Here is a 7,846-nt window from a genome sequence, read left to right on the forward strand (position 1 = left end):
CCAAATTATGCTACTTTGTTACAAACATCCAGAAAAACTTAGAATTCCTGCTTTTCCTTCAGATAGACCAACCTCCATGCTACCACACTAAGTACATCTCACTAGTGAAGAAAATGATTAAAATGAAGTCAGCTCACCCAAACAACGAAAGACATTTGTCTGTGCTCTATATATACTACCTTCTGAATCCCCCTGTTATAACAAAAAGATCTTTAACACGATGCACTTCTAAACCAAAAGGCAACATCTACACATACAGGGAGAGCTTCCCACAAATACTGTTCATTTCCATAGGAACAGCTCTGAAACCCAGGTCAACAGAAACTACTTCTGGATCTCTGCCTGGGCCTGTACCTTGTCTATGGTAGGGTGAGAGGAGACTCTCTTAGAAGAAGCACCTACATTCACCTCTTGGTTGCTCAACAGTTGACTACATGACAACTGTAGACTTGGACCCGTTTACTTTCAGAGCATTGATGGTCAAGCCTATGGTCAACGCCTATGTGAGATCACAGTCAAATGACTGTGTGTCTTCAATGGAGAGAATAGTCTGCATACACGAACAGCGCAGTAGGCTGTGCAGCATTAGAGTTACAGATGGCCTCACCTAGCCTGGCGATGTCATACTCATAATTCTAGTCAGAATATGAGTCTGATATCGCTCCATTGGGCTGTGATTATGGGGCGTGTTTCAACCGAACCAGGAGAAAAAATGCCTCTCCGCTCAATTGGTTACCTACAACCAATCAGAACAACGTAGTATGTGACCAGGGCCAGCTGATAAATTAAACTTTTACCGGATCCCGTAGGAAGGAAGGCAAAAACATCTTTTCGATTGACAAATGCCTTAATCGCGTTTCTCTGTTCCTCTTTCAAAATGAATGCACTGTCAATGTCTAAATGGACTCGAATCTATACATTTCAGCTCTCCAGCGGCAGCCATGTTTGTTGAAAACGAATTCAACTCATGTGTTGGTGACGTGCTTGATTACGTTACTGTTGATCATCTGTCCATCATCGTATAAAGCCCGCCTTGACAATTTGATTGGTCCGGCAATGTCTGACCGCAGATAATTTCTCCCCAATGGAGTAATGCCAGACCAAACTTCCCGACTTCAAATGTTGTGGGCGGGGCTAAGTTCGGTCTGGTATCCAGGCTAGGCCTCACCCCTTTATGACTCCAAAATTAACTTTCTTCTGTTTGCAGATTATCCAGTCTCCAACAAAAGAGGGTCTGCAGCAGAACCCTAGATTTACTGCAAAAGTGCTGCCAGCATTGGGCCCTGGCTTTTAACATAAAAAAATATTAAATATTAACATTCCAGAAAAGAACCAGATGTCAGAGAAATAATAAACATAATATCATCCTTGGTAGAACAGAAATTGAACATGTGACAAATTATACATGCCTTGGGTTGAAAACCAGCGCAACTGGAAAGCTCAGCTTGGTCGTGAATACATTGAAAGAGAAAGTAAGACGGGCTTTGTATGCCATTAAAAATATTGTCAATTTGAAATCCCCATTGTAACCTGGCTCTAATTATTTCTGTCAGTAATTGAGCCCATTGCATTATATGGCAGCAGAATGTGTGGTGAAACAAGCACTGAGAAACAAGTTACCCCGCCTCTGATCATTGCAAAGGCCTCAGCAAACTAGTAAATGAAGAGTCCCACTACAGCCAGTTGGTCCTCAGGCTCCAACAGGAAACTAACAACACTAATAATGACTTACACCAATCAGTCTCAGCACACTGATATTGTTGACATTTAAGAGAATTTGGCCTAATCAAATTACTAATTCACAAAAAGAAAAGTATCTTATTAGAATGCAACAACACATAACCAAAGTAAATTGCAATGTTATTCGGCCACAAACAGAGAACGCAAATTAGGAAATTATGTGACAATGGTAAAAGACACTAAGTTAAGAAAAACAATGACAAGGTACAGGCTCAGCTGTCACAGTTTGGCAGTAGAAGCAGGCAGACACAGGCAGACCTATATACCTAAAGAAAACAGGATGTGTGTGTCCTGTGACAAAAAAGAGTCTTCATCAGCTGATGAAGAAGTGTAGCTCTGCCTCTTTACTGAGAGGGACTTGTCGATTGAATGTCATGTTTTAATATCATTACGCCTTGTTTTGCTGTCAAACATTTGTCCCTGTTTTATTGTCATATATGCTTGTTGGGAGCCTTGCTCCAGAAAGACTCAGGGCCTCATTTACTAACAGGATTGCGCCCATTTCAGGCGTAAAATAGCGGGTAAAGACATAAAACCCTATTTCCAAAGGAGGCGCACCTGAGTAAAAGCGCAGATTACCGCTGCTAGGAAGTGAGTGTGGGAAAGTGGGTGTTCATCGCAAAGAGATGGGAGGAGATGCGTAAAGTGCGCCTTATTATGTATTAGTAACGAAACAAGAGGTGTTTTAGCATGACATATCAGCTGCTAAATGAAAACTATGTGCCTGCGAGAAATGTTATTTTTTTTTAAATGTTTATATTTGATATATCATTTAATAGGCATACAAACAAATATAATTACAAACTGTCCCACCAGCTAGCTGTTCGGGAAAAGTTTGGCCACGTCTTACCCAGAATCGCTGCTCATTGTATGGTTTAAACACTGATAGTTCAAGCACAACGAGTACAGTGCACACCTTCTGCGTAGGAGTAACGTGTATCTATTCAGGAAAAGTACTTGTACTCGAAGTACACTAACTAAACTACCGATAAGTAAATTGCAGAGACAGAGCAGCATATTAATTTCAACTTCCATGTTTATTTCGACGTTATAGCCTCTCAAGCGCAAGCTACCCCCGGTGCCATGGCAACCTACAACTACAGTTTTCAAATGTATCTGCCTAGGGCAGCGTTTTTGAAAAGCATGGTTTTCAGTGTTAGAATACGCCGTTTTAAAGTAAGGGGTGTCGTGTATTCCTACTAGACTATTTAACGGGATGCTATGGAGTAGTTAACCTGGATATTAACTATCCTAGCTATCTCTAGCTTAGGGAACCATCTTAACAGTTTGCAGTTGCCTGTGTGTGATTAACTCATGTTAATATGTGTGAATATGAACTCGTGAACATAAACTCGTTAATATGAAGCTGCACAGGGTTGAGGGGTAACCATAGTAACCCAGAAACTCAATGTTCGCTGAAAAGTTTAATTTCCCAAAATCAGCTCACCAATAAAATGAATTCCAAGTGATCACAACTTTTAGTGTGGACGGAAGGGCTAAATGGAGAAATATTTCTATATAAGAGTTTCTATATTTACCCGGGTTAGTTTGCTGTAACCTCGTGAACCAAAAGCTCTAATTCTAATTTTAACTCATCATCTATGGGTGGAAGGAACACGCAGGCTCTTTCTTCCCTAATTTAGCTGCGCGCTAAATAACACTAATGGGCGGGGTTAGGCGCTGATTACGCTGGTAAGGCGTCGACACATTCAGATGAGGTTCTTGTTTGATAAATACGATGCAAAATACCGTGCGCTATATGTGAGTTGGCAAAGGCGCAGATTAAGCTGTGGTCGCAATGTTAGTAAATGAGGCCCTCAGTGTTACTATGTGTTTAACAGATTAGAGAAAGTATCACACATTTATTAGAGTAAGACTGAGATGCAGCATTGCAGTAGAAGACACAAGCACAATTAAATGTCCAAATAAGGATGATGAACAGAATGGACATTTTTTATCATTTATTATTTTTATTTTTATTTTACTGTGCTCTAGCACTTGCACTTTGATTTGTGTGTTTACCATTTGTCAGATTAAGAAAAGAATGTAACATCATCCACAGGCTGGGAGAGAGAAGGATATAGAAGGGATCTCCTTTCAATTCAGCCCATTTCATGTGCTGGCCAAGAAGAAAAAGACTAGGAATATTAGACAGTAACCAAACATTAAATAAAGTATTAAATTACATGAGAGTTGTAATAAAAAATAAATGGCGAGACAGAGCTGAAAAGGGAATGTGTTATTATCTTTGCTGACGAAACATCTCTTCTCTTCGTGCATTTTATCTTTTGGGAACTGAAACCATATTCTGCCACTGAGATACCAAAGAAAAAAGGCATGCGCGCACGCACGCACACACACACATACACACACACAGACACACACACTAAAAGTGTTCACCACACAGGCCTCAGATCAGCTGAAGCAGACAAGTAGTTTTGGGACTTGGCCCGGTGCTAGGATGAGTAATCAGTGGTGGCTTGGTTGCTGTGTAACGCTGGGTTTGCAGACTGGTGGACTCACGCAATCAGTGTGCTCTCCTCGTTTGAAAAGAGGTGTGGTTGCACTTCCTGTGGTTAGAAAGTGATCTGGTCATACTGAGTTTGGAAGAAGCAAAGATGGAAAGAAAGCATAAACTGAAAAGGAAAAGATGACTGAGATTAAGTTTTTGTGTTTTTGATTCTTTTCTGTTTAGGGAATCGAACCTTATTCTATACAGAGCTTTAGAGAAGAGACAGAGGCAAGCAGTCTCAGTACACCACTTTCATCTTACTGATCTCACAAAAGGTTTTATATACATCAAGGGTTTTCAGAGCTCTATTTGTTTTCCTCCATAGAAGCCAGAACAAAGGGCCTGCACAGTGACGCTCGGTCTTCCCAGTTTGGAGATTTCCCATGTCACCCCTTTTTGCTTTCTCTCCCTCAACAACACAGAGTCGAAGTTGAAAGCAATTTTGTCTGATTGCAAAGTCCCGTTCTCTTCTCCGCCGGACTCCAGCAGGGGCCACGAGGCCAGAGGGGTGGAGCCGGCTGAGATACGGTCTGGTGGAAGCCACAGGGCCCCGCCTTTCATACACACCCAAATCACGGAGGCAGCACACACACACTAGCATACAAGGGTGCGCACACACATCCAACATCTCAGTTGGAAAGAATCACCTGCACTCATTGTGTCCAAGTCCAGCCAAACACATCCACGCGCTCTTTCTCTCCTGTAGACCTTTACGAACACAAACCCTCACTCAAACACACCTGATGATAGAAATAATTTTAGAATTGGCAAAAATCTAACATCACACTCACCTGTTATATCTTCTGTTTATTTACTGGTGTGTTCTTCTTTCTTCTTTCTTTCTTTCTGTCTTTGCACACTTGTTTTCCCAGAAACCCCCTCTTCTTGGATGGGCCTGAGCTCTGTATGTAAATCACCATAATTGCATACACAGGCAAGATGCACTGAAAGGCCTCCACGCCAGCAGACCTTCTAAAGAGATTCAAGGGGAAGAAACACTTACTTGAACGAGAAATGGAGTTTAAACCTTGTTATTTTGGGACAGTCTTTTACTGGCCAGATGAGAGGGAAAACACAGGGTGCAGAATAACATACCAACAGTTAGTAAACCTTTTGCTCTTTCAGTGTGTGGGTTCTGTACACCTCCTGCTCTTTGAGTGTGTGGGTTCTGTACACCTCCTGCTCTGTCAGTGTGTGGGTTCTGTACACCTCCTGCTCTGTCAGTGTGTGGGTTCTGTTCTGTACACCTCCTGCTCTGTCAGTGTGTTGGTTCTGTTCTGTACACCTCCTGCTCTGTCAGTGTATGTTGGTTCTGTTCTGTACACCTCCTGCTCTGTCAGTGTGTGGGTTCTGTACACCCTCTGATGTGGTATACTACATCTGCTTGGGATTGTATAATTTTATCAGGGTGAAAATGGTTTGTCAGAAAGAGAGCTGCACTGGTGTAATAATTACCTCTGGGATTTCTAATTACGTCGATGAAAAAGTACCTTTCAAGTCTAAAAAACCCATTAAAAGTACTGTTGGACTGCGTTCTAACTGCATATGTAGATGCGCGTGTTGTAGAGTCACAAGCTTTTAATTCCTTACCTCCATGAAAACGTTTACCAGCATTTTTCTGCATTTGCCAGGGCTGAAGGAAACAACTGAGACTTCAGGCGAAGCGTCCTGGGACTTCAGGCGCGCAAAGACCTGTAATAATTTATTCTGTGTACATTTCACAAAACACCTTTGTATTTTGCCTGATGAAAACTTCAAAGACAACACAGCAATCGCTTCACATCTTCAAGGTGATGTTGAATGAATGCATGTTCTCCACTTTATTGGGTCCAAGGAGAGATTTCACCAGGTGCAATGTGGAAAAATAAATTGGTCTCAATGAGGCCTAACTCTACAGTGCATTAATGCTCAATTTGGAGTCTGCTGTCTCTAAGACACACACACACACACACACACACACACACAAGCACGCACACACACACACAAGCACGCACACACACACACACACACACACACACACATTCTCTCTCTCTCTCTCTCTCTCTCTCTCTCCCTCTCTTTCGGTCTCCTTGCCCTGATGTTACCCCAGTTGTGTCTTTTACCCGATGAAAGACGGCGCGGTGCCTAGGACATCAGAGGCTGTTGGATGGAGATAATGTGCAAGTCCCATAAAGATATGGGAAGGAACTAGATGAACACATGAAGGCGAAAACTACAGGCAATATTCATATGAGAAAGTCGTCTAGACAAAGGGTGGAGACACAGAATCCACGAGTCCTGTTAGGCCAAGTCAACCTCAAGTTCCTTTGAGTGCCTGGGAATGCAACAGATACCACTCTCCCCTCCCTTTTCTCTCCTCTCATCTCTATCTCTCGCTCTCTCCTTTGTCTCTTTCTCAGTTTCAGATTACATATTGAACATTGTGTTTCATATTATCCTCTGTCAACAATCCTGTCACCCTTACTGCAGCAGTTCAGAGCACAGTATTGCCATGGCCTGGAAAACTCCCATATGTTTGTGTTTGTGTGTATGTGGTGTGTGTGTGTGTGTGTGTGTGTGTGTGTGTGTGTGTGTGTGTGTGTGTGTGTGTGTGTGTACACCTCACTGCTTTGTTGAAACAAAGCATCCACACATGGACGTAAACACCGACCTTTCTGCCTTGGGTGACACTGAACACAAGACGCAGAGTCTTCAGCATTGACCTCCTAGCCCAGGACGCTCTCATCAGCTCCACTGTGTTCTGCACTCCACCAAGAGTAGTTCCCAAACTCAAATGAGTGGAGGATCTGCAGCAGAAATGATTTTAATTAGTGCAAAATATTGAGAAGAAAACTAGGACACGCTTTCCCAGTGGATCCGTCACTGCCTGTTAATGATCTTCTTTGAGAGCGACACACGAAGGGTATCCATGTACCCTCCGCTCATCTTCAAGTGTAACTACACTAATTAGGAGGGGAAAGCAGGGAAGGTCCTGTCCAGGTCATTCCTAATTGTTACGACCCTGGCAGGTCTAGGCCCCGCCCCATGATATTTGCATGCCTGTTCTCTATCTGTCGTTACAACAGGTAATTGGATCCAGGTGTATGGGTGATTGGCTGGGCTACAAAAGCCCTGATCAGATGGCAGTCGGGGGAGCGTTGGGTTGGTCGTTGGATTTGGATAGAGATTGGATTTGGAGTGTCGTTGGTTTTGGAGTGTCGTTGGTTTTGGAGTGTCGTTGGTTTTGGATTATCGTCGTCGTTTGTTTATATTACCATTAAACTGACTTTACATTACATCTTTTGTTTTCTTCACAACACTGACCTTCACCACATGTTTGCTATAATTATTAGATAAATATATAACCTTGTAAATCATTAATAAATATATTATTATTATTATTATCATAAATTCTGCGTGGCCTCCCCTTTGTGTTTGTGCATGGAGCCGGCTCGTAACACTTATGTAGTGAAGCTGACACTTAAACATGGATAAGCATTAAGTTATATTTCAGAGAATACAGCATGTCTACAGACAGGAAGAGGTATTGTGTAGTTTGTAAAGTTATACTTCATAGAATACAATATCCACAGGTAAGAAGAGGACTTATAGTTT

At 42.3% G+C, this 7,846-nt stretch overlaps 1 long non-coding RNA gene across 1 annotated transcript; it reads right to left on the bottom strand.

Annotated features, from left to right (window-relative positions):
- Window positions 1-5,046: 5,046 nt before the first annotated feature.
- On the bottom strand, window positions 5,047-7,178 carry LOC116222552. Its single transcript, XR_004164717.1, has 3 exons — window positions 6,903-7,178; window positions 5,843-5,944; window positions 5,047-5,224 (listed from the first exon to the last, which is right to left on the bottom strand). It is a non-coding gene; the product is annotated as an uncharacterized LOC116222552 (long non-coding RNA).
- Window positions 7,179-7,846: the final 668 nt, after the last annotated feature.

The sequence above is a fragment of the Clupea harengus genome, chromosome 11, assembly GCF_900700415.2.
Source record: "Clupea harengus chromosome 11, Ch_v2.0.2, whole genome shotgun sequence".
Classification (NCBI taxonomy): Eukaryota; Metazoa; Chordata; class Actinopteri; order Clupeiformes; family Clupeidae; genus Clupea; species Clupea harengus.